The 27,243-nt window shown below is 45.0% G+C and overlaps 1 long non-coding RNA gene across 1 annotated transcript in view; it reads left to right on the top strand.

The window, feature by feature from the left end:
• LOC306983987 overlaps positions 1-26,371 on the top strand; it is a 151,193-nt gene extending 124,822 nt beyond the window's left edge. Inside the window, exon 2 of the long non-coding RNA XR_013794460.1 lies at positions 25,624-26,371. This is a non-coding gene — a long non-coding RNA (uncharacterized lncRNA). The remainder of the gene's footprint in view (positions 1-25,623) is intronic.
• The last annotated feature ends 872 nt before the right edge of the window (positions 26,372-27,243 follow it).

Raw genomic sequence — 27,243 nt, forward strand, 5'->3', positions numbered from 1 at the left:
GTTGCAGCGACTACACACTGCATAAGACTTTTACAGGCTACACTGCCTAACCCTGTGCCGCTTACGCTGACTCCGCTGTCTGCAACACCCAACATAGCGGACATGCGGGCTTCTGACACCACAACAAAGACTTTGCATTGCCACCACTCACACCCCTCCTACCACCCTTGCACGCCGTCTAAACTCACTGACAGCCAGTGCCTCAAACCACTGCATAACATGAAAATGCTGCATGCACGGGCCAACATTACGGGTCCTGCACCTGTTGACATCACAGCGCGAAAGCTTGTGCTGCCCAAATGCAGAAGGGGGGTCATGCCAATGTGTGCCCATGAAGCACCATGCGAGTCAAGGCGAGCTAAACCTAGCCGCCGCCCACAAAGAAAAGGACTGCCCTGTCCGACCAAAGACAGCCCTAGTTTGCCTCTTCCTTCCCTTTCTCTCTCTCTCTCTCTGTTGTCTGTACCAGGTTGCTGTTGTGGTTCGCCATGCTGTGCTGTCAGCCAACCAGAGGACAGCTGCCACCGAGAGAACAAAGTGAGACTCCTGATCACCGACTGCGGAACCTACAGGCTAAAAGACATTGTCAACATCGGGTCCTGGAAAAGCAAGACCCAGTTCAAGATATGCACTCCAGACGTGGTGGCCTACCACGACAGCGACACCCGGCTGTACCCGGCCCCAAACCTACACGGGTGCACCTTGACCAAAGACATTCACTATCTCTGCCCTGCTGAAGCTAAGCCTCGCACAAAAGTCACAGAGACCCAAGCAGAGATTGTGGGTGAACGATGGCTGGCTAACACACCTGCGCACACAGCCACTGTCACTCACGAACAGCATGATACAACCAGCCGTGTCAACCTGCTCAGCCAGAGTATGCCGACTCCGACAGGTGCCATCTCACACCTCGGTAACCTGTCATGGTACCATCTTCCGAGCAAAGAGTACCAGACAGCACTGGGACTCCCATCCTTTAAGAACTTCACCTTAGATCCAGAAGTAGACCCCTGGTTTGAGAAAAAGGGGGTCCCAACTCATGAACATTGCTCCTGTCAACACAACCCTCCAAGCCTGAATACCGTACCGGGGTCCAAACCGATCTGTGTCCAAATCGGTCGTGACACAGAAATGGCGACACCGAAAAATATCATATACATGTGGAAAAGTCGTAAAATTTGATTCCTTTGAAGGAATCCTTATGTGTGTGTGCATTTCTTTGTGGAAGGCACGTGGGTGTCTTGGTGTGAGGAATGTGGGTGTCACGTTACGTGTCTCTTTGTGTGTGTGTGTGTGTTGGAATGGACGAAAGAGACAACGCTCTCGTCTGGTCACACAACGAATGAAGTGACCGGGTAGGGGAAACAAACACCACAAAGTTTCCCCTGACCAGCTGGCACGCACCTTTCAGCCAAGAACCCAGGGCTGAAAAGGGGGGCGAAAGCCCATTGTTCCAGACATCACCAGCCAGCCAACAGAAACCCCTGTCAGCAGAAAGGGGGGAGCCCTCCCAGAGAACACTTACCGCTAAACGCGGTACGGCTCCCAAAGCTGAAGGGGGCGGAGCTGAAAAGGGTCAGAATCCTCTCCAGACGGATTGGGCCCCCAGCAACAGCTCTCCCCCCACAAACCTTGACAGGTTGGCCAGAAACATCCCTACGTTCACTCCAAACCCTGCAGGAGGCCATGATGTACATGCGTAGCTTCAAGACATTGACTTTCACCTGCAAACTGTCGCCAACGTGACAGCTTGGGACAAATTTTACCTGCTCAGAATTACTTCTAGCCGCGACGTACGCAGCTTCCTAGACCGTCAACCAGAGACTGTCAAAAAGGAATACCTGCAGCTGTGACAAGCCTTGATCCGTGAATTCTCTGATCCAGAATCAGAACAAGGGGTCTTCACCGCCATGGACGTCAAACAGGCCCGACCTGAACACCCACAGACCTACTACGGCCGATTCCGACACGCCTACTTCGGAGCACGAAACGAGCCCGGTATGGAAGAAGATGTCCACTTCAGGACGCTGTTCCACCGAAATCTACATCCCACAGTGAGTCATCACTTAGGCGTTCTGGCCTGTCCACGTAGCATGTCCACCCAACAGCTACGTGACTTGGTCCACAAAGCTTACACCAAGCAAAAGACTATTTCCAAAAAGACTGTAAAAGACCCCACAACCTACTCTGTCTCTGAGCACTGTTCAGAGCTGACTCTAGAGGGCGCCCAACAGCACCACAGTCACAGATCTTTCAACAGAGAGTCAAGACCGTTCCAAGCCAGCAGAGGGCAGCACAACCGTGACGGTGCTCATCCAAAGCATCGGAGCGAGCGCTCTAAGAGGTTCTGGGACCAGCATCACCCGCCGTCCAGAACTCCAAGCCCAGAAAGCCGGCCCTGGAACCCCTCTCGACATGCTACTGGTAAGCCCAAGCCTCATCGCACACCAGAAAAACCCAGTGCAGCCACGTCGGAGACAGCAGAGATCGTGAGGATGCTGAAAGAGTTTCTTCACAAGAAACATCGCGAGAGAGACAAGGACGAACCAGACATCTTATGTCTAAGCATAAGAACTGAAACCAACTGCCATCTGAAATCTGACTGCCATCTGCCTGAGCCAAGCACCACGAACACTGCTCGTCCCCCACAGACTACAGAGCTAGCTGTCACATCACAAAGTGACAGCTCCACTCCAGCACCACAGCTGACAGCTGCACACCCTACACGAAACAGCACAACCCATCACACCTGGGACCAACATCACAAAGTCCCAGGAAGTGCTGTTCCGGCTAGCTGCCCCCGCAGCAAGCCACACGTCCCTCCCGGGGGCAACCCACCAGACATTGTTATCAAATTGCAACCCATGAACCTTGCTGTTACATCACCAAATAGCAGCTCCACTCACTCCCTCCATGCGACTGCCCCCCAGAACACTGTTTGTCAGTCACCAACTAGTGAACTCATTGTTGCATCACAAACTGACAACACCTGCCATTCACTCCGGCTGACAACAACAGCCCCGATGCCAAAGTTTCTGGGAAACCTTCTTGAAAGGGGGGTAGCCAGGAAACCCTACCTAGCCTGCACTTTGGAGAAGGAAGTGAAACTTGAAGCCTTGATAGACACAGGAGCAGACCTCACTGTGATCTCATCTCAACTTTTCAAAAGACTCAAAGTTGAAGCTAAGAGACAGAATCGAACTCTTGAATCTCACACTTGTGAACTAAATGTGCATTCATACAGCCAAAATAGCATCCGGTTTGAACAGCTAACTCTAATCCACCTGTCGATAGGTTTTATGTCGCTGACTCACCCTGTGTACGTTTCACCAATGAACACTCATCCACTCATCAATGGCAAAGACCTGCTGGATCGTTTCGAGCCCTTACTGGACTTCAAAAAGCGAACTCTTTGGGCTCAAGTGCCAGAACCTCTCCCCATCCAGTCACACAGGCCACCCGAGCCAGACTGTCAGAGGTCGGGTGGCAGTCAGGCACAGAGGTCACGAGACTTTCCACAGAGCCAGACTGTCAGGTCACACAGTTCATGGGAACTCCCACAGCCAGTCACAACGACACAGACTTAGCACCAGGTCAAGTTTCAAGTTCGCTACCCTGCACCTTCCAGCCCACAAAAGACTTTAACAACTGCTGCCCCAAGGTCAAGACTGACCTGCAGCTACATGACCAAACTCATGCCCGCGCCAAGCCTGGCGCACTAACTAAAACGACTGGCACATTATGAAGCTTACCTGAGACCATCACAAAACGACCATTAGGATCGGAAATGGTATGGGTCTCTTCAAACATGACCTTTCTGTGTATAATAATAGCAGCCCCACGGGCTCTCTGAGAGAATTTGGAATGATACAATTGGTCCATCCAGGCTCTCTTAATACGGAGCAGATCTGCAGTTCGCAAGTGCGTTTCTTGCAAAAACATAATATCAGCCTTTAGGTGCTGTAAATGCAATAGAACCTTACCGGCCTTGACACTATTATTCATGCCTTTGACATTCCAAGTGACTAGACGCAGACTATGACCCGTCATCGTAGTGACACTAGCCATTTTATAAAATTAAGATCATAATAAAATCTTGATAAGGTCCATTCTGAAGGAAATGAGGATAAAGAGAGTGCAAAAAGAGAGAGTAAGGGGAGAGGAAAAAAAAAAAAAAACCCCATAGAGAACTTGACTGAGCACTCGGGCTCGACATCTTATACCACACTCCTATCTCAAAAAAAATTGAGAAAGATCATTCTCCCCCGCGTTACCAAAAATTAGAGCCTACCCACACCAAGAAACAGAGCAAAACAAGAAGTCAGAAACATGACTTCAACCATACCATACTGTAACAGTAGAAATAAGCAAGCAAAGAAGAAGAAAAAGAAAAAAAAGAATATAAGAACCATACAAATAACCACATGATCTTGTATATGTCCTATTATTACAATGCAAGTGAGCCGTTGGTTTCCTGTCAAAGGTTAAAACAGATTGTTGACTAAGCAAGGTACTTAATGAAATAGACCAAATTAACAGCCTTTCAAAGAGGCATATATTAAACACAAAATAAAGCATGAATGTTTTATGGCCATTCAGCACTTAACCAGTGGTCAAGTCCAGATCAGTTACGAAACACAAATTACACAGTAGTACTGTCCTAATATAAGTCCAATATAGTAAATGCAGTAAATGTGTTATGTGGATAGCAGATGAACCCAAGCGCAGACAGTATGCAACACACAAAGTTTAATCAAAGACAAAAACAGGGAAAACAAAACCCACGAGGGGGCAAAACAGGACTGGAGGGCAAAAATAAAGACAAACTACACTAAGACTTGACTGATAACTAGACTAACAAACAGCAACACACACTCACAATTCTCATTACACAGGATACAGACAAAGTACTGACAAGACTGTCACAGAGAATAACACGCAATGATTGTCAATGAACCGACACAGGACAGCAAACACAAGGGGATGATAAAGGGAGACACTAATGACAAGAACAGGTGAAGCTGACTAGACAATAATGAAGGCTAACGAGGAGAACAAGGGGGCGGGGTTAAGTGACGAGACAACGCAAGCACACAGCCCAAACACAAGGCCATGTGCTTGCACACAAAACATGGGTCTGTCATGATCCTGCCTCAAGACAAGAGAAAAATCAAGGACACGAGGGCAGAATCATGACAGAACCCCCACCTTAAGGAGCGGCTACCAGACGCTCCTCAAGGGGACATCAAACACGGGACATGACAGACTGAGACATTGACACAAACCAACAAAACATGACGAACAACAGCAAAGGCATACATGAATAAACAACAACAGGGTTGGGATGACATATTAAAAATAACATACAAGGAAGGGGAGGCGGAGGAAACACAGGGTTCATGGAGGATGGTCCAGGGTGGATGGGGGGACTGGGGGTCCTTGGAATACGGGCAGAGGGCTTAGGGCGAGGAATCCGGGAAGACTTGGATGGGGAAACAGTCCGGGGCTTAGAGGTAACAGGGATGGCCGGGGAAACACACAGGGGAACTGCAGAGGTGGGCGCAGCAACAGACACCGACACAGAGGAAACAGAAGACGGAGAAACAGGAATCCTGACCGGGGGAACAGCAGGGAATGGAACAGGGCACATGACAGGGGGTGTAGAAGGCGACTGTGGAGCGGGAGCCGGAACTGGGTTCTCAGAAGCAGCTTCAGAACCAGTGCTGCCCAAAGCAGACTCAGAACAAACGCTCCTCATATCAAAGTCTGAATCTGCGATGTCCGCAGCAGACTCTGGAACCGAGCTGACGGAAACAAATTCAGAAACATTGTTGTCAGTAACAGGCTCGGAAACCGCGCTGGCAGAGACTGGCTCGGGAACCGCGCTGGCTGTAGCAGCGCCCTCAGCAGCTGGTCCAGGAACCGTCGCGGGCTCAGGGGAAGGAAGAGACGGAGAACGGGAAGCCCCCTTCTTTCTCCTCTTTCTCCTGGGGCGGGAAGCAGAGGCCATGACCGGATCAGTGACCGGTTGGGGAAGCACTGCAGGAACCGTGACAGGCGGAGGGGCTTTCTCTGGCTGGGTCGACTCTGTCGCTGAGGACTCAGAAGGAGACTCCCACGAGGCCAGTCTACCTCGTTTCCCACGTAGCCCGAAGGAAGCGGATGGAGTCTCGGGAGTCGTGGAGGAGCCAACCTGGTTCCCAAACGTCGCGACGCCCATCAAACGACCCTCCGGGATCACCGGCAGACAAGCAGTGGGTGGAGAGCCCGAGGAAGAAGCCTGCGGATCCTCCCGAGAAAAATGATCCCAGAGGCGGGCATAATTCTTCAGGATCCACTCACCCTGGGGCGGGACTGGACGGTTGACCCTCTTACTTTCGGTGGGAGCTGACAACCAGCACTGTTCACGGAACTCCAATTGTCGTTGGGAGGACATACTGTCTGCTGGGTTCTTCCTTGGTCGGTTCATTCTGTTATGTGGATAGCAGATGAACCCAAGCGCAGACAGTATGCAACACACAAAGTTTAATCAAAGACAAAAACAGGGAAAACAAAACCCACGAGGGGGCAAAACAGGACTGGAGGGCAAAAATAAAGACAAACTACACTAAGACTTGACTGATAACTAGACTAACAAACAGCAACACACACTCACAATTCTCATTACACAGGATACAGACAAAGTACTCACAAGACTGTCACAGAGAATAACACGCAATGATTGTCAATGAACCGACACAGGACAGCAAACACAAGGGGATGATAAAGGGAGACACTAATGACAAGAACAGGTGAAGCTGACTAGACAATAATGAAGGCTAACGAGGAGAACAAGGGGGCGGGGTTAAGTGACGAGACAACGCAAGCACACAGCCCAAACACAAGGCCATGTGCTTGCACAGAAAACATGGGTCTGTCATGATCCTGCCTCAAGACAAGAGAAAAATCAAGGACACGAGGGCAGAATCATGACAAAATGGCCCACTGTCGAACTAAAACTGAATAGGTACTACCAATGCATTAGCTGAGAAAAAAAAAGAGAAAGAAACTGTCAGCAAAACTGAATCTACGTATGAAAATCTACGTATGAAACACGCATTGAACTTGATATAAAACCTGAAATTCAAAGTTATTGTGACCACATATCCAGTGGCCTAGTCCAGATCAAGCTCTTGGTCCAACATAATATTAGTATAAATGCAGTGAATGGACCACTTTCAAACAAAGTCAGTAAGTCCAGATGCTCTCGCGAAAATTACAAACAAAACAAACAAGCACAAAAATAAACCAAATATAACATGTGCACCCGTATACAAGCCAAAACACAATATATGCAGCCCATGTGTTTGAAATGTGCAGCTGACAGTCAGGTTAAAGTGAAAAGAAAAATGATATATGGGACGAATCGCATCACAAAGAAGAGTCAGCTCGGGCAGATGCCACGTAATCTTCAGCCTCAGTCACCGACGAGAACGACCTCTTACCCCCATCTTTGGTCCTGATGGACAGCCTCGCAGGGAAAAGTAGAGCTGGTCTAAGTCCCAGGTTATACAGATCCGCCATCACCCGCCGATATTTAGACCGTTGTGCCATCACTTCGGGCGCATAGTCCTCGTATATAGCAATGGGGTTACCTTGGAACATCAACTTGCCTCTTTTAACTCGAGCTTCGCGGATAATCCGCTCTTTTTGCTGATAGCGGTGAATCCGGATGATGACAGCGCGCGGCTTTTCTCCAGCCGCGGGTTTGTTGACGAGGGTCCTATGGGCCCGATCGATCTCCGGTGGAGAAGGCAAAACATCCTCTCCCATGACGTCAAACAAGAGCTGAGAAAAGTAGGCAGAAGGACGGGGTCCCTCAATCGATTCCGGTAGACCAACTATGCAAATGTTATTACGGCGGCTGCGAGATTCAAGATCCGAAACTTTAGCAAGCAGCTTAGCGTTGCTGTCAGACAGCGCGGTACAAGTCGCTTCCAGCGCAAGCACGCGTTCATCCAGCGCATTAGCACTGGACTCAAGAGAAGCAATCTTGTAGGAATGGTCAGATACCGCTGATTGAACGCAGTCTACCTTGGCCTCGAGTGAGGATATGGACGACTTAAATTCGGACAAGAGGGCCTGACGATGTTCATCCAATAGTTTAGCAATCCCCGCCATATTGAGCTCGCCGGAATCGCCATCTGCAAGGTCCGTTTTGGTTTCTTTTTTGCTTTGCTTACTCGATTTGGAAGTCATGTTAACGAAGGTGTATAAATTTCGTCCGTGTGAACCGTTTAAAACTGAAATAAATGTATAGATTGGCTCAAACGAAACAGTAAAAGCGGGAGAAACACGCAAACACGTCTACTCCATCTACCTTCCGGAAGTCGACCGCCATTTCAACATATTTTAACACAAGGAACTGTGTTTACTCACATTTGAAAACACCCGTGATGTTCGATAATGACCTCTAAATATCCTCTCCCGTGGCCTCGTGGGATAGAAAAGTATCCGTCGATGGATGCATCAGAATCTGGGCAGAAGCAGTAGGTCATCCAGGAACTTCTCGCCTACTCTTTTATGAATACTGATGTTTCGAACGTACTACTTCTTTCACATACTGTTTTCTCCTACTATAAAGTAGGTAAATAGGCATATTCGAACGCACTATTAGTATACGTACGTCCGAATCTCGCGAGATTAGTACGTCACCCAGGTAATTCCATAGACAGTATATAAGAGGGTAATTCTCGGGTAATTTTATGAATGCAAAGGATTCGTACAAACTTTTTCGCTCGCCTACTGCTTTTCCCCTACTATAGCCTATAATAGGGAAATATGCGGTTTCGAAAAAAACTTAGATAAATATCGCAGATGAGCACATTACAACATGAAATAGACATCCGAGTGAGTGATGTATGTGTCCTATTGTGTAGGAGAATTTACTGTTGTCAACACTGTTTATATATTATATGATAAAGTAACTAAACATATTGTCACAGCCACGCCCTCATCATCACTCACTCCATCCTCATCATCACTCGCTCCACCCACTCGTTCACTTTCCCCTGAGTTCTAATCACCTTCACCTGGCCTCTTCATCAGTCACACCCTTTATACACCACTCTCACTCACCAGTCATTGTCTGGTCTCGTCAAACACCATTGACATACAGACTCATCTACGCTACTCACCTCAGAGAATCTACTTACCTGTCGTGTTCGGTGTCTCCCATCTGCTGTCTTCAACCATCCGTCTGCCTTCCATTAATAACCCTCGCGAACCCTTTCGCCAGCATCTACAACCAAGAGACATTGTTTACCATTCAGTTAAGTCTTTGTGAACTCTAACTTCAATGTATCTACTCACCATTGCATCCCGGATCTGTTGCACCTTGTTCAATAAACTTCTATTCAACTTACCACCTGTCTGCTTCCGTTGTATCCGTGACAGAAGACCAGACCCCATGCAAGCTGCAGCCGATTCCGAGGATTCACCACCGCGCGATACTTTCGCGGATCTGGTTCAAGCTGTTAGTCAAGCCTTACAACAAAATCCACCAGTTAATCCTTCATTCATCGCTGATGTCTCTCAAAATCCTCACCTCCCTTCACTTCCGCAAACACCCGCTGCTTCGGGAGCTGCCTCTGCGAGTCCCATGGCCCGGCCAGCGACATACTCAGGCGAGGCGGAGAACTGCAGCGGCTTCCTCCTGCAAGTATCATTATACTTTGAGATGCAACCTCATCTTTTCTCTAACGACTCAGCCCGGGTGGCGTTTATAATATCTCTGTTATCTGGCCGCGCTCTCCAATGGGCACATTCCATCTGGAATTCTAACTCACCCATCATAAAATCTCTCTCCAGTTTTCTTCAACATTTCAAGATCGTATTTGGATTATCTGCTGATAGACTGTCCATTCACGATCAACTCTTCAATCTACATCAAGGCTCAAATTCCGTTTGCGACTACGCTCTTCGCTTCCGCACCCTAGCGGCCTCCAGTGACTGGAACGAAACAGCTTTAATTACAGTGTTTCGACGTGGCTTGAGTTTGAGAATCCGTCAGCTAGTGGTCGTTTTTGATGACTCAATGGGTCTCGAAAATCTCATTCAAAAGACCATTCAAGTTTCCCAGCGTTTCTCAGCATGTGAACATCCTGCATCAGCCGCTGTAAGTTCTCCGTCCTCTGCACCGTCTGCCGCTCCTCCAGCACCAGAGCCCATGCAAATAGACTCCTCTCGTCTCACTTCAATCGAACGTCAACGAAGGATCCAGTATCACTTGTGCATGTATTGCGCTTCCGATCAACACCTCCTCAGTGGCTGTCCCATTCGACCTCCGCGTACTGCGGTAAGCACCATTCAAGTTCCTCCTAAAATTGAAACTCTCAATCGTACCATGGTTCTGCTACTCACCCCTCGTCTTTGTGTCTCCGCGCAAGCCTTACTCGACTCCGGTGCCGAAGGGAACTTAATTTCCACCCAATTACTCCAAAAGTTAAACCTTCGAAAGATCAGAACGCATCAAGATCTCCGAGTACAAACCATTCAAGGTAAACCTCTGGGTCGAGGAAGAATTCGTCACTTTTCACCCACTGTCACTCTACAGATTGGATGTCTTCATACAGAGAGGATGTCATTCATGGTGCTGGAGGAGTCAACTGCTGAACTCATCCTGGGACGCCCATGGATGGTACAACACCAACCCTCTGTCAATTGGAGAACTGGAGAGATCTTACGCTGGGGTGAACAGTGCTTTTCTAACTGCTTGTCTTCAATCAAAAAATCATCTTCTTCCTCTCCATGTAAGATAAACCCATCGTGTCAAGTCAATTCTACCACAGTCGAGAGTCCTGAAGTCCAACATTCTGTGACGATTCCCTCTGAGTATGGGGCGTTCCAGGATGTGTTCAGCAAACAACTAGCGACCCAATTACCACCTCACCGGCCATGGGACTGCGCTATCGACCTGCTACCTGGAGCCACCTTACCCAAAGGCCGTATTTACCCCCTGTCCATCCCGGAGCAGAAGGCCATGGAGGAGTATGTGGAGGAAGCTCTTCATCAGCAATTCATCCGTACATCTACCTCCCCTGCCGCTTCGAGTTTTTTCTTCGTGGGTAAGAAGGATGGAGGCTTGCGGCCGTGCATCGACTACAGACACCTGAATTCCCAAACCATCAAGTACAGCTATCCTCTTCCTCTGGTCCCAGCGGCTTTGGAACAGTTGCGTGGGGCTCAAATCTTCTCCAAGTTAGATCTTCGTTCGGCCTACAATCTCATCCGTATTCGACGGGGTGACGAGTGGAAGACCGCGTTCGTCACTCCCTCCGGCCATTATGAATACCTCGTTATGCCCTTCGGACTGTCCAACGCTCCAGCAGTCTTCCAAGGTTACATGAACGAGATCTTCAGAACCTACCTCAATCGGTTCGTAATAGTGTACATCGACGACATTCTCATCTTCTCTTCCTCACTCTCTGAACACCGCAAACACGTCAATCAAGTCCTAGAAAAACTGAGAGAACATAAACTGTACCTTAAACTCGAAAAGTGTGAATTCCATATCCCATCCGTACAGTTCCTGGGTTACATCATTGACCAACATGGGGTACAAATGGACCAGAGGAAGGTGGAAACCATTCACAACTGGCCACAACCCACTTCAGTCAAGGAGCTCCAGCGGTTTTTAGGATTTGCAAACTTCTACAGAAGATTTATCAAGGGTTACAGTCTCATCAGTACTCCGTTGACCTCATCGCTGAAAGGCCGGCCCAAGTCTCTGTCCTTATCCTCAGAAGCCCTCCAAGCATTTCACGAACTCAAGAACGCATTTGCTACCGCCCCAATACTGGTTCATCCCAACCCCGATCTTCCTTTCATCGTCGAAGTGGACGCTTCATCTACCGGTGTTGGGGCTGTGTTATCTCAGCGGCAGGGTGAGCCTCCCAAACTCCATCCATGCGCCTTCTTTTCCAAGAAGCTGTCCCCGGCGGAGCACAACTATGATGTCGGCAACCGGGAACTCCTGGCTATCAAACTAGCACTGGAAGAGTGGAGGCATTGGCTGGAGGGGGCTAACTACCAATTTGAGGTTATAACTGATCATCGAAACCTTGAGTATCTGAGAGAAGCTAGAAGATTGAATCCTCGTCAGGCCCGCTGGGCACTCTTCTTCACCAGGTTCGACTTCCGTGTCACCTATCGCCCTGGCGGTAAGAATGTCAAAGCAGACGCCTTATCCCGTCTTCACCAATCTTCCTCTGAAGAAAACTCTTCTGAACCTGTCCTTCCTCCAGCCATCTTCCTCAACCCCATCATATGGGACATTGATGAGCAAATCTCCCAAGCTAATAATCTCCAACCTGCTCCGCCGGGAGGTCCAGAAGGGCTCACCTTTGTACCACCTCAGCTCCGTACCACCCTTCTGGACTCTGCTCACACCGCTCCGGGCTCTGGACATCCAGGTAGTAGGCGTACCCTCTCGCTCCTCAGTCAACGGTACTGGTGGCTATCCATCTCTTAGGACGTCTCACGTTACATCAGTGGATGCTCAGTCTGTGCCATTACCAACACTCCCAGAAAGCTCCCTGAGGGTAAATTAGTGCCTCTACCCATTCCTCAGCGTCCATGGTCCCATCTAGGCATTGACTTTATGACTGACCTCCCTCGATCCAATGGATACACCTGTGTGTTTGTTGTAGTGGATCGGTTTTCCAAATCATGCAAGTTGATTCCAATGCCCGGACTTCCTACTGCCTTTGAAGCGGCCGAAGCTCTCTTCACCTACGTCTTCCGAAACTTCGGCATCCCTGAAGAAATCGTATCGGACCGAGGACCTCAGTTCATCTCTCGGGTATGGAAGGCTTTCTTCAAACTCCTCGGAGTCACGGTTAATCTATCTTCCGGATATCATCCTCAGACTAACGGTCAGACTGAGCGGAAGATCCAGGAGATTGGACGTTACCTCAGATCCTATTGCCACCAGTACCAAGACAGCTGGAACCAATTCCTCCCCTGGGCAGAATATGCCCAAAACTCCCTTAGACAAAGTACCACTGGACTCACCCCATTCCAATGTGTCTTAGGGTACCAACCTCCTCTTTTCCCTTGGTCAGGTGAACCGTCAGAAGTTCCAGCTGTCGATTATTGGTTCCATCAAAGCGAGAGGGTATGGGACTCAGCTCATGTACACCTTCAGCAGGCAGTGCGGAGACACAAGAGACAAGCCGACCGTCACAGAACCGAACCTCCTCAATACCACCCTGGTCAAAAGGTTTGGCTCTCGACGCGAGACATACGCCTCCGCCTGCCCTGCAAAAAGCTGAGTCCTCGATACATCGGACCATTCACGGTGCAGAGGCAGCTCAATGACGTCACTTATCGTCTCAACCTTCCACCTGAGTATAGAATTGCACCATCATTCCATGTATCTCTGTTGAAACCTCACACTGAACCTGTCACTCCTCCCTCCTCAGTTCCTGCCCAGGATGACGTGCCTCCTCCTCCCGTTCCCGTAGAAGAGGAGTCCATCTACCGAGTTCACGACATCTTGGACTCTCGGCGACGAGGTTCCCAGTTGGAATACCTGGTCGACTGGGAGGGCTATGGACCTGAGGAACGCTCCTGGGTTCATCGAGATGACATCCTTGACCCTACTCTTCTCACCCAGTTTCATGCCGACCATCCTGACCGTCCTGCACCCAGAGGTCGTGGGAGACCTCGTCGCCGTACTCGCCCCTCTTCTCAGCCGTCAAGAGCCGCCTCGGGAGGGGGGGGTACTGTCACAGCCACGCCCTCATCATCACTCACTCCATCCTCATCATCACTCGCTCCACCCACTCGTTCACTTTCCCCTGAGTTCTAATCACCTTCACCTGGCCTCTTCATCAGTCACACCCTTTATACACCACTCTCACTCACCAGTCATTGTCTGGTCTCGTCAAACACCATTGACATACAGACTCATCTACGCTACTCACCTCAGAGAATCTACTTACCTGTCGTGTTCGGTGTCTCCCATCTGCTGTCTTCAACCATCCGTCTGCCTTCCATTAATAACCCTCGCGAACCCTTTCGCCAGCATCTACAACCAAGAGACATTGTTTACCATTCAGTTAAGTCTTTGTGAACTCTAACTTCAATGTATCTACTCACCATTGCATCCCGGATCTGTTGCACCTTGTTCAATAAACTTCTATTCAACTTACCACCTGTCCGCTTCCGTTGTATCCGTGACACATATGTTATCTATTTTATTTGTCCATTGGTACTGTTGATAAATTGAGGAACATTTATGTTGGATAAAAAGTGAGTTAACACATCAGCATCAGCCTCAACATGTAAAAGTTTATTGTGCTCATAAAAGGAAAACTTAAATTAAAATAAAATAAAAAGTAAGATCATTTTGTTACTTGTAATACAGAAATCAAAATGACATTGTGCTGTTAACATGTCTGTTTTTTATTATGTTTTGTGTATTTTTGGAAGGATTGTGAAGTTCCTGCAAACTGGTATATCATCATCACTGAGGATTAGGAGCCCAGAGCTGATACCTGGAAATGGTGCCATGGATGAGACCCTCCATCCCTCCACCGGCCCTTACGAGACCCTCCATCACTCCTCCGGCCCTTATGAGACCCTCCATCCCTCCACCGGCCCTTATGAGACCCTCCATCCCTCCACCGGCCCTTATTGCCTCAGATTGTGAAGCACAGCAGCAAGCAACAACCTTTAGGCACAAGTCATGGCTCACCTCTGGCCATGAAGAAAATAGAGCACCAGCTTGTCTTACAGCATGTTAAAGGCTCACTCTACTATGCTTCTCTCACAGGAGTGTATGCTGTTGAGACGAGTCTCACAGGTACTGTACAGACTCTCTGTATGTGGTGATGAGGGAGACAATGCACTCAGGCAAAGATAGCCTCATGTCCCTTTCCCATCCATGATCAGATTCCAGTCTGACTGCACCAATGAGGGACATGATGGACGGCAGAGACAGGAGAAGGTGGGAACGCTGGTCAGCTGATTCATCAGAATAAAGCTGAAGAATGAGAACCGCTGTGTTGAGATGGCAGTGTGGGGTTCACCGCCTGTAAATATGTGATTGTTAGAACAAGAAGTATGAATAAAGCTTTGTTTCATGTGTTGTTGACTTGTATATATTTATTTACTGTGATTGTTACTTTTTTTAATCTTTTATTCATGTTTCTTATTGTTGTCAGTAAATAAAAATAAATTGTTTAATTAAATAATGCCTTAATTCATTGCCTGACTGAAAATCGAGATGTGTTCACTGCATTTGTGTGTATTCAAGCATAGCTATGTCATATGACAAAACAAATTACATTTAGCTTGTTTTACTAAAATGTATAATTTTCAGTATAAAAAAAAAGTAATATTAAGTATTGGTCAGCATTTAACATTATTATTGTGCATTGGGGTGGGCTAGGAATGCAATTCATTTTGGGGGAGGCTAATTTTAATTTTTAAGGGGTAATGCTTACATTTTCGCAGAATAAAATCAACAGTTTTCTCCAAAGGCGAGATCTTCGTGCAGCTGTCCATCTCCTTTGTACAGACATTACATATGATGAGTAAAATCATTTTAGGTAGGGCTGTCGAGTGATGTTGGGCACCTGATGTTATGAGGTGTTAGTGCACCTGTCGCTCATGTTATTTTGTTATTGCAGAACTTATAGTTACATACAAACTTGATGTACTTATTTCAATTAATGAGTTCAAGTTACATCTAAACAAATTATTCAAATCTGTCTGCACTTGCTCTTAACGTTTAATCTTGTTTTATTGTTGTATATGTGTGTGTTGTGTAATCTGTTTTATGTAGTTATGTATATTGTGTGCTGCTACCTTGGCCAGGGCTCACTTGTAAATGAGATATTTATCTCAATGTGATTATTTCCCTGGTTAAATAAAGGTTTAATAAAAAATAAAATAAAGATCAGGGAAAGATACCATGGTTGTATCTTTCAACAATGAACAATCATAATGAAAAAAACAAAACACATAAATAGCATGGGTTTGCTTACATCACAATATAAGATTATATACACAGGGGAAAAAAGCACAATGACGAGGTTAAATATAATGAATAATTCATCATAATACATAAAGAAAATGCATTTTTTTGTTTACTATTTATAAGCCTGAGGGTTAAATTGAACAAGAAAAAGTGGAAAACAATGGAGATTTAAGTGACTTTTGCTTGTTTTGCATATAAAATGAAGAAATTTTATCAACATATTCAAGAGATGACGATTTGGGGGTTTTGTAATAAAAAAATATATCTTTCAGGATAAAACTGTGGGTTAAAAATATAAGAACTTAAATCAACCCATAATTTATAATAATAATTTGTTACATTACATAGCGCTTTTTCTGGGACCTCAAAGCACTTCACATATGTCTGGGGGACATATGGATGGGCTTCCATATGGAAGGGGGAAATATCCTCAACCACCACTGTAGTGTATGGACCAATCAGACACGCACTAACAATTAATTATATTTCATTAATAATCCAGCAAACTCACTCTCCCAAACAAAGGTCTATGAAACTCCCCCCAAAACTAACATCACAAATTAAGCTTACCCACTGGCAGAACCTGGTGTCCTGTTACAGGACACATTAAGACTGATGACAAGTTTTACGACCCCAAAAGGAATTTCCAGAGGGCTGTGACACTCACTTAATTCTGACTGAGGAGAAGAAATAAACCCTGTTAATCCTATATATTCTATATATTATATATATATATATATATATATATATATATATATATAACCACTTGAGAAATGTATAAACATGCATCTAATTTTCCCATCTCATGATTTTCCTTTTATGTGGTTTGGCTTATGTTTTATTGTAAACTCTAATGGGTTAATGTTTCAAACTTTGCAAACTATGGTTAACCAAAATCATGCGTGGCACGTTTGGTCTCTATAAACTCCTAATTTCGTCCCCCATTTGTTCATTTACATTACATTTTGCTAACTTTGTGACGCATTAGTATTATAAGAATCTTGAAGATTCTTCTCTTAAACACCCAATGAAATTACATATTCAAATGCCTCCTAGAACACAATGGGTTGTAAAATTTTCCCTCCAAAGGAAACACTTCTTATTGGCTCACAGACCCCCAGAGGCTGTGACATCTTCAAGCTATAAAATCACTGATCACAAGATCAGCCACCCTCTTATGCTCTCTTACCCTGGCTCTCTTACTCTCGTGGTCCTTCCTGAGAAGTCCTAATATGAAGATGATGCTGAACTAGAAGTCCCCCAAGGACCCACAAGCTTGTGCCAGGCTGCGGCCTTGTCTTTCCATTCACCAAAGATCCTCTGACTCCCACTGGTTCTCTCTCATCAAAACAACATCAACCAAGATCAACTGAAGCCCAACAAATTGCATCAGGACAGTTTAATTCAAATGGGCGGGTCATGCAAGTATCAAACTTAAGTCTCATTATTTGATACATTAAGTATCCTTACCCCTTTTAAAGAAGGGCGTGTTAGAACTAAACTGATGGTTTGCTCAAGGCTGATGATCTGCTGATAATTCAAACAATGCTATAACCTCTTGCTTTCCTATATTCTGCTTCAGCTCTCTTTCCTGTATGTATGTATATGTATGTATGTATGTATGTATGTATGTATGTATGTATGTATGTATGTATGTGTATGTTAGAGTAGTTTAGTCTAGTTAATAAAGTCTTTTTCATATCACACGTAAGGTTGTCTGTGTCTCAAGCTCATATCCGGAGTCAATAATCATAGATTTTTGGCTACTTGCTCTTAGTAGTACTAAGTAAGAAAGACATTTCCCATGCCCCGGAAATGTACATTTCTATTAATTAATAACCAATATTGAGGGTTCACAGGATGAACTGAGTAATTGGTTGTAATGTTACGGTAATGTAGCTACATCAAGGTAATCCGATTAACTGATCCAAATATTCATAATCAATTATAACAAGTTATGATTGGTTATTAATATTTCATAGAGCTAATTTGCTACATAATATTGGTGGAGAATGCATAGGGCATGATTAAACAAAGGTTATGAGTTTAAACCACGGTCAACCGAAAAAGTGTGTATGTGAAAATCCCGGTCAGAATAGGACATGACATGCGAAATGGCATTTAGTTCACTAGTTGCTGGCTTGTTTAGATGCAGATAAAGTGATCGCTTGAATTGACATCTCTACTGTAATTGAAAGAGTCTTAACACATTTTAGCATACATTCAAATGGTATCAGTATAAGTCATTGAAAGTCCTCGATCTTGAACTTTCTATACATACTTATTTACTCCTAATGATTATTCATCAGACAGACAGTAGTAGATGTTTTACCCACTGAATATGTTTCTTGCCGAAAGGTCCTTGAACTTTAACCTAGTATACAGACTCACAGACTCATTGTGATATTTCATCAGCCATACAGTAGTCCATGTTTGACCTACTGAATAGTTTTTTAACCAAAAGGTCCTTGAACTTTAACCTACTATCAATACACTCATTGTGTTGTTTCATCACACATAATAGTCCATATTTGACCTTATGAACACCTGAATGGCCAAAGAGACCTTGGTTTGAACTTTCAAAACATACTCATAGACTCGTTCTGATGTTTCATTAGTCAGACAATAGTCCACATTTGAACTACTGAACATATTTGTTCAAATACTTCAAATAAAAAGACTCTTTGGCCAGAAATATGTTTAATAGGTCAATAATGAACTACAGTCTGGCTGATAAATACTTCAGAAGGTGTCAATGAGTATGCCATGGAAGTTCATGATCAAAGACTCCTCAGCCATAAAGTTCAGCAGGTCAATTTGTCTGGCTGATTTAACATCTGAATTCTGTATGTATGTTCTATACATGTTCTATACCTCTGTATGTATGTTCTATACTCAAGGAGTATGTATAGAAAGTTAAAGTTTGAGGAGTCAAACTTTGGCCAGAAAAATGTTCAAAGGGTCAAATTTTAACTACTGTATGGCTGAAGAAACATGAAAAAAAGTCTATGAATATGTCTAGAAAGTTCAAGATCGAGGACTCTTTGGACAAAAATATGTTCAACGGCTCAAATTGTTTGACTACTATATTGCAGATGAAACATCAGAATGATTCAATGACAATTGTTAGAAAGTTCAAGTTCAAGGACTCTTTGGCCAGAAATATATTCAATGGGTCAAATTAAAAAAAAAGAATTCTATGAAATGACTCTATGAAATGGCCAAGATATATGTTCAACAGGTCAAATATGGACTACTGTCTGTCTGATGAGTCTATGGTATGTAGAGATGGGAATTGATAAGAATTTAACGATTCCGATTCCATTATCAATATTGCTTATCGATCCAATTCCTTATCGATTCTGTTATCGATTCTCATTGGGTGAGGGAATAAGTACAAATTTGTTTGTTTGTATTACAGTTTTTCTCATTTTTGCCAAATAGAAATTTCTTTGGGATTTATGTACAGTTTATGAAAAAAAAGAGACAGAATTGCTGCAGTAAAGACTTTATTTGCAAAAGAACATTACTGCAAGACATTCCTCTCCCTTGTCCTGGTCCTTGCCCCACTCCTCTCCCTTGTCCTGGTCCTTGCCCCACTCCTCTCCCTTGTCCTGGTCCTTGCCCCACTCCTCTCCCTTGTCCTGGTCCTTGCCCCACTCCTCTCCCTTGTCCTGGTCCTTGCCCCACTCCTCTCCCTTGTCCTGGTCCTTGCCCCACTCCTCTCCCTTGTCCTGGTCCTTGCCCCACTCCTCTCCCTTGTCCTGGTCCTTGCCCCACTCCACTCCCTTGTCCTGGTCCTTGCCCCACTCCTCTCCCTTGTCCTGGTCCTTGCCCCACTCCTCTCCCTTGTCCTGGTCCTTGCCCCACTCCTCTCCCTTGTCCTGGTCCTTGCCCCACTCCTCTCCCTTGTCCTGGTCCTTGCCCCACTCCTCTCCCTTGTCCTGGTCCTTGCCCCACTCCTCTCCCTTGTCCTGGTCCTTGCCCCACTCCTCTCCCTTGTCCTGGTCCTTGCCCCACTCCTCTCCCTTGTCCTGGTCCTTGCCCCACTCCTCTCCCTTGTCCTGGTCCTTGCCCCACTCCTCTCCCTTGTCCTGGTCCTTGCCCCACTCCTCTCCCTTGTCCTGGTCCTTGCCCCACTCCTCTCCCTTGTCCTGGTCCTTGCCCCCACTCCTCTCCCTTGTCCTGGTCCTTGCCCCACTCCTCTCCCTTGTCCTGGTCCTTGCCCCACTCCTCTCCCATGTCCTGGTCCTTGCCCCACTCCTCTCCCATGTCCTGGTCCTTGCCCCACTCCTCTCCCTTGTCCTGGTCCTTGCCCCACTCCTCTCCCTTGTCCTGGTCCTTGTCCCACTCCTCTCCCTTGTCCTGGTCCTTGCCCCACTCCTCTCCCTTGTCCTGGTCCTTGTCCCACTCCTCTCCCTTGTCCTGGTCCTTGCCCCACTCCTCTCCCTTGTCCTGGTCCTTGTCCCACTCCTCTCCCTCGTCTTCCTCTCCCCCCGTGCAGGCATTTTTCTTTCTTTCTTTCTTTCTTTCTTTCTTTCTTTCTTTCTTTCTTTCTTTCTTTCTTTCTTTCTTTCTTTCTTTCTTTCTTTCTTTCTTTCTTTGCTCTATATTGTTCCTCTTCCACACAAGATCAGCCCAAAGAGTCCTCTTTCACATTATACAGTAACATATGGTCATGTGGTTGAAATACAGTAAACTCAACACCTGAGTGTAATTCCTTGGATATCAGCTGTAATTTATATATTTGCAAACATTCACTAAGCTGTTTCTCAGTAGCAATGGAATAAAATACAGGGAATATATTTGTTTCAATTCACAATATGAACAGCTGTTCACTTTGACTTTAGCCTATATAAGTTATGTTTAGAACATGATGTTATCTGTTCTGACATACAGTGTGAAAGCATTTGTATATTTTACAGTAAAATTACAATGTTTTGGTCTTGGTTGAGCTTGTGAGTAAAAGAAGTTCAAGCATTTTAAATTTGTGTTGACTGTATGCATTATGTGTCAAAGCAACAAGAAATGTGTTACTTGTATAGCCTACAAAGACGGATGTTGTGCTAACTGTGTTAAGAGTTTAGGAAACTTGTTAAATGTATTGAAAAAACTGTAAATTATTGTTTCGTTGCATTGCATACAAGAACTAACTTCTTCCCTTGTGCATTGAAATATAACACAAAACAATCATTTATGCATTGCATGCAAGATCTAACTTATATCGTTGTGCATTCAAGAATAACATTATATGTATTTGATACAATATCTGACTCATTGAGTTGAGCATGCAAGAGATGCTTCTGAATTGCAATGCAATAAATTTTTTGCCCAGCGAATGCATATAACAACTCTTTCCGTTATGCATTGAAGAGATACAAATAAGCTATGCCGTTGTTTCATTGCACTGTATATACAATAAATTACTTTGACTTGTGCAGAGATAACACATAAAATAAAATCTGTTTTGTTGCATTTTATACAATAACTAACTTATTTATTTGTGCAATGAAGAAATATCACATAAATAGGAGCTGTTGCATTGCAATACATACAGAACTCTTTTGGTTGTGCATTGAAAAATAACATAAACTATGTACTGTTTCATTGCATTGTACACAAGAGCTAACTTATTCAATTGTGCACTGAAGAGATAATACAAAGTGCTGTTGCGTTACATTGCATACAAGATCTGACTTATTATGTTACAAGAATACAAGAAGTATTCTTGCACATAGGAGAATAACGTATGTTGCATTCAAGAAATAAAATACAAGAACTAAAAGACAAGTTTAAAAATTACTGTGAGCCTCGAAAAAACCTTCCGTACATCAGACACGTGTTTTTCACGAGATCGCAAGGGCCTGCAGAAACTATCGACATGTACGCCACGGATCTGAAAAGCAAAGCGAAAGACTGTGAGTTTGGTGATCTGCACGTTTCATTAATTCGTGATAGGATTGTATGTGGCGTAAGAGAGGTTCAACTGAAAGGCAGACTTCTTAGAGAAACGGATCTCACATTGGAAAAGGCCATAGACATTTGCAGGTCCAGCGAGATCACGTTGAGTCAGATGAAAGCACTCAATGATGAAGTAAATGTACACAAAGTTGAATCCATAAAGCCAAAGAAAAGAGACACCAAATCAGAGCAGACGTCAGTGATGAGAAAGGAATGCAGCAGATGCGGCAACAAGCACGAGTACAGAAAATGCCCAGCCTATGGGAAAACATGTAAGTCTTGCCAGAAGACAAATCATTTTGCAAAGATGTGTAATACCAAAGACCTGCAGAGTTAGAGTAAAAGAATGCACGTGATCGAACAAGATGGTAACATGTTTATTGGTACAGTAACAGTGTCATGATTCTGCCTTGGTGTTCTTGATTTTCTCTGGTCGTAAGGCAGGATCATGACAGAATCATGTTTTGTGTACAAGCGCATGGCCAATTGTTTGGGCCATGTGCTTGTGTTGTCTCGTTACGTTACCCCGCCCCCTTGTTATCCTCGTCTTGTCATTATTACCTAGTCAGTGTTACCTGTTACCTAGTCAGTGTCACCTGTTCCCCTCGTTAGTTTCTCCCTTTTTAATCCCCATGTGTTTGCTGTCCTGTGCCGGTTCATTGTCAATCATTGCGTGTTCATCTCTGTGATAGTCCTGTGAGTAGTTTGTCTGTATCCTGTTTAATGAGAATTGTGAGTTTGTGTTGCTGTTTGTTAGTCTAGTTTTCAGTGAAGTCTTAGTGTAGTTTGTCTTTGCTTTTGCCCTCCAGTCCTGTTTTGCCCCCTCGTGGGTTTTGTTTTCCACTGTTTTCTGTTATAAATAAACCTTGTGTGTTTGCATACTGTCTGCGCTTGGGTTCTTCTGCTATCCACATAACAAACAGTGGAAAAAGAAAGAAATGTAATGTCCATCAACTCAAGTAAGGAGGATGAACAATGGGTCGAGACAATCCAGATAAACAAGAATGATGTAAAAGTGACACTGGATACAGGAGAAGTGTTTGCATACTGTCTGCGCTTGGGTTCTTCTGCTATCCACATAACAGAATGAACCGGCCAAAAAGGAACCCAGCAGACAGTATGTCCTCCCGGCTCCAGTTACAACGGGAACAATGGTGGTTGTCGGCTCCCACCGACAGAGAGAGGGTCAACTGTCTGGTCCCGTCCGAGGGTGAGTGGATCCTGAAGAATTATGCCCGACTCTGGGATCATTTCTCCCAGGAGGATCCACAGACTTCTTCCTCGGGATCTCCACCCTCTGCCTGTCTGCCTGCGATCCCGGAGGGTCGCGTTCTTGCTGTTGCTACGCTTGGGGACCAAGCTCACTCGACTCCTGAGATTCCATTCGCTTCCTTCGGTCTTCATGGGAAACGAGGTAGACGGGCCTCGTGGGAGTCTCCTTCTGAGTCCTCAGCAACAGAGTCGACCCAGCCAGAGAAAGCCCCTCCACCTGTCATGGTTCCTGCGGTCACAGATCCGGTCATGGCCTCTGCTTCTCGCCCCAGGAGAAAGAGGAGAAAGAAGGGGGCTTCCCGTTCTCCGTCTCTTCCTTCCCCTGAGCCCGCGACGGTCCCTGGACCAGCTGCTGAGGGTGCTGCTACAGCCAGTGCGGTTCCTGAGCCAGTCTCTGCCAGCGCGGTTCCAGAGTCTGCTGCAGAGAAGACGGTTCCAGAGTCAGTGGCAGAGAGCACTGTTTCTGACTCCACTACGGAGAGCACAGTTCCAGATTCAACCGCTGAGAGCGCTGTTTCCATGACTGATTCGAGGAGCTCGGTTTCTGAGTCGGCTTCGGAGCGCGCTGATCCCGAGTCTGTGTTCATGAGCGTCGAGTCCGATTCAGAGAGTTCTGTTCCTGCTCCACAGCCACCTGCTACACCCCCTGTTATGTGTCCTGTTCCTTTTCCCGCTGTTTCTCCGGTCAAGAGTCTTGTCTCGCCACCCTCTGCTTCCCCTGTCATGATTCCCGCTCCGTCGCCCACTGCACCTCCTGTCCCTGTTCAACCCCGGACTGTTTCCCCCAAGACTTCTCATGTGTCTCGATCCAAGTCTGCTCAGATTCCTCGCCCTCAGCCCGCTCCCCGTAAACCCAAGACCCCCGTTCCACCCATTCACCCAGGACTACCCCCTATGAATTCTCTTGTTGTTGGGCCATGTGCTTGTGTTGTCTCGTTATGTTACCCCGCCCCCTTGTTATCCTCGTCTTGTCATTATTACCTAGTCAGTGTTACCTGTTACCTAGTCAGTGTCACCTGTTCCCCTCGTTAGTTTCTCCCTTTTTAATCCCCATGTGTTTGCTGTCCTGTGCCGGTTCATTGTCAATCATTGCGTGTTCATCTCTGTGATAGTGCTGTGAGTAGTTTGTCTGTATCCTGTTTAATGAGAATTGTGAGTTTGTGTTGCTGTTTGTTAGTCTAGTTTTCAGTCAAGTCTTAGTGTAGTTTGTCTTTGCTTTTGCCCTCCAGTCCTGTTTTGCCCCCTCGTGGGTTTTGTTTTCCACTGTTTTCTGTTATAAATAAACCTTGTGTGTTTGCATACTGTCTGCGCTTGGGTTCTTCTGCTATCCACATAACAAACAGTGGAAAAAGAAAGAAATGTAATGTCCATCAACTCAAGTAAGGAGGATGAACAATGGGTCGAGACAATCCAGATAAACAAGAATGATGTAAAAGTGACACTGGATACAGGAGCTGAATGTAATGTCATGTCAGAAAGAGTGTACAAGTTGCTAAACATAGCAGGGAGACTACAGAGGTCAAGCTGCAAACTTGTTACATATTCTGGGCATAAGATGGCACCATTGGGCAAGAAAGCACTGAATTGTGTGTACAAAGGACAGAAATACAAAATCTTGTTTGAAATAATGAAGCATGATGCATCTGCCATTCTCTGACGATCTGCATGTCAAAAAATGGGCATGATTAAAAGTATGAAATTGAAAAGAGTAGTGACATTCTCAAGGATTTTGACGATCTATTTGAAGGATTAGGCTGTTTACGAGGAGAACACCACATACAACCCAGCAAACACGTGACGTAACGTGACGTCAGTATTGGTCGTGGGTTTGTCACGTCACCAAAAGACTAACAAAAGACGTTGTGGCATGACCCATCATCTCGTGACCACGGCGCTTGGCCGCTTCCTTACCTTCCCACAACGTTGTCTAAAGACCAACTGATGACCAATTACCTCCTCACCACGTCTTAGCCACGTCATGATGTTGTCACAACGTACTGGAGACGTTGGCGACGTCGTAGCGACCTCTTTTGGTGTTTCACTTTGACGGTTGTGGCGACATCCTATGCTAACGTGAGCGTGACTAAAAATTACCAGCACGTGATGTCGTCACAACGTCATATTGTTTGCTGGGAAATTGATCCAAATATTAGACCAGTTGTGCATGCTCCAAGAAGGATACCTGTAGCTCTGCGAGAGAAAGTGGTTGAAGAACTACAAAGCATGGAGCAGATGGGGGTGTTGTGGAAATTATCAATATTCAATAACCTGGATGAAGGAGACAAAGTCGTTTCTCAAAGGATTAAACAAAGTATTTTATTTCTTGCAAGAAATAGGCGTTCAACATACAGACAATGTCTAAGTATGAGAAGGCCCATGGCATTCTCACGCAGAGAGCATCTGACATGAGAAGGCGAAGGCTAGTCCCTTTCGCCAATGTTATATACCCTAACACATCCTGTGTAAAAAAAACCTTTGTTACCTTAAACCCAGACTTCTTAGCTCATGGTCTCATGTGCTCATGATCTCATGTCCAACATTATTTATATCAGACAGAACAACTTGTCATGTCAGCAAAAGTTTCCTGTTTTTAGCTACAGATCTTGTGTGCTGATCGAAACTGCGCACACACATATTGTCAGCCTTCACATGACTCAGAGAACATTTCGTTCCTGAAAGTTTGTCCTAACTTTTAACATTTCTAAAAGCTTGGTTTTATATCTTTAATAATGTGCTTTTTGCTTATATGATTATATTCCTTTAAATTCTCATGAGTAAACAATACATCTTCAATGCTAATAAAAGTTGTACCCATACAAAAGTAAAAGAAACGCATCTAAATGTAAAATTTCCATAACAATCCACCCCATGTTCATTCAAAGAACATACACACAATTTGACATTTACTTTTCCATAATCATAGTAATTTACAACAGGTAAATTTTCCCCATAGTTACTTAATTTTCTAGTCAAACTCATGTTCGCTCTCGTTCTCATATTCCTCATCATCATCAGCCACTAAAACATTAACTTCGTCCTCTGGTACCCTACTTATCATTGTTGTGTATTCCCCTGGATTCATTCTCACCATTGTTACAGTCACTGCCTTAGCAGTGATTCTAGAAATACAATTCATTAAACATGGAATCATCAAAAGAAAAATCAAAATCAAAATCCGATTGGCATAATGGTACTTATTAACAATTTCGTCCACCCCTGCAGGCCCAAGAACAATTATCTAGTGAAGATGACATTTCATCTGGAGTGGCTATGGCCATTTTCATGTGTTCTATTATGTCTGATACATTTTGATAGACGTCAGTCAAACAACAAGAGATTCCTAACATTTTGCATATTTTCAAATAATATGTTATACATTTGTTATTATTCATGATTATCGTGGTTTTACAGTGTGCTGTATCAGCCATTATTACCCCTTGTTGCGTCCCTAATTTACATAAACATACGTCGCCTAATTGCGGTTTCACTGCCCCTACCCTGTCAAAGTCTCTAGTGCTTTGTTCTGATGGGTTCTGACATTTGACTTTCTTTGGAGATATTGATTTGATTTCTATAGAATTTTCACATTCAGTAATTTCTACATAGTACATGGAATTAACCCTATTAATTCTCCTAAATTTTCAGTGATTTCTTCTAATTCCAAAAACTCTGGCATCATTCTAATGTAATGACCCTGAAGTGAGATATACCCCGCCCCTGGTCCATAGACCATCAAAACTCTGATAGCACCCTGATTACCTCCGTACTCATCTTGCCATTGACATGGATCCTTACAAAAATACATGGTCTTACCCCATTTTCCCTTTGTCATTTTCACCTCTATATGCTATCATCTCGTGCTAGGCTTACAGCCACATTAATTAAGAGGATAAGAGTTAGTAACATATTGCCACACAGTACAACCTTGTCAGGCGAGAAAATGTTCTTATGTGAACGATATCAGTCCCGTTTCTCTATGTATT

This window comes from Phoxinus phoxinus (assembly GCF_949152265.1).
Source record: "Phoxinus phoxinus genome assembly, chromosome: 17".
Lineage (NCBI taxonomy): Eukaryota > Metazoa > Chordata > Actinopteri > Cypriniformes > Leuciscidae > Phoxinus > Phoxinus phoxinus.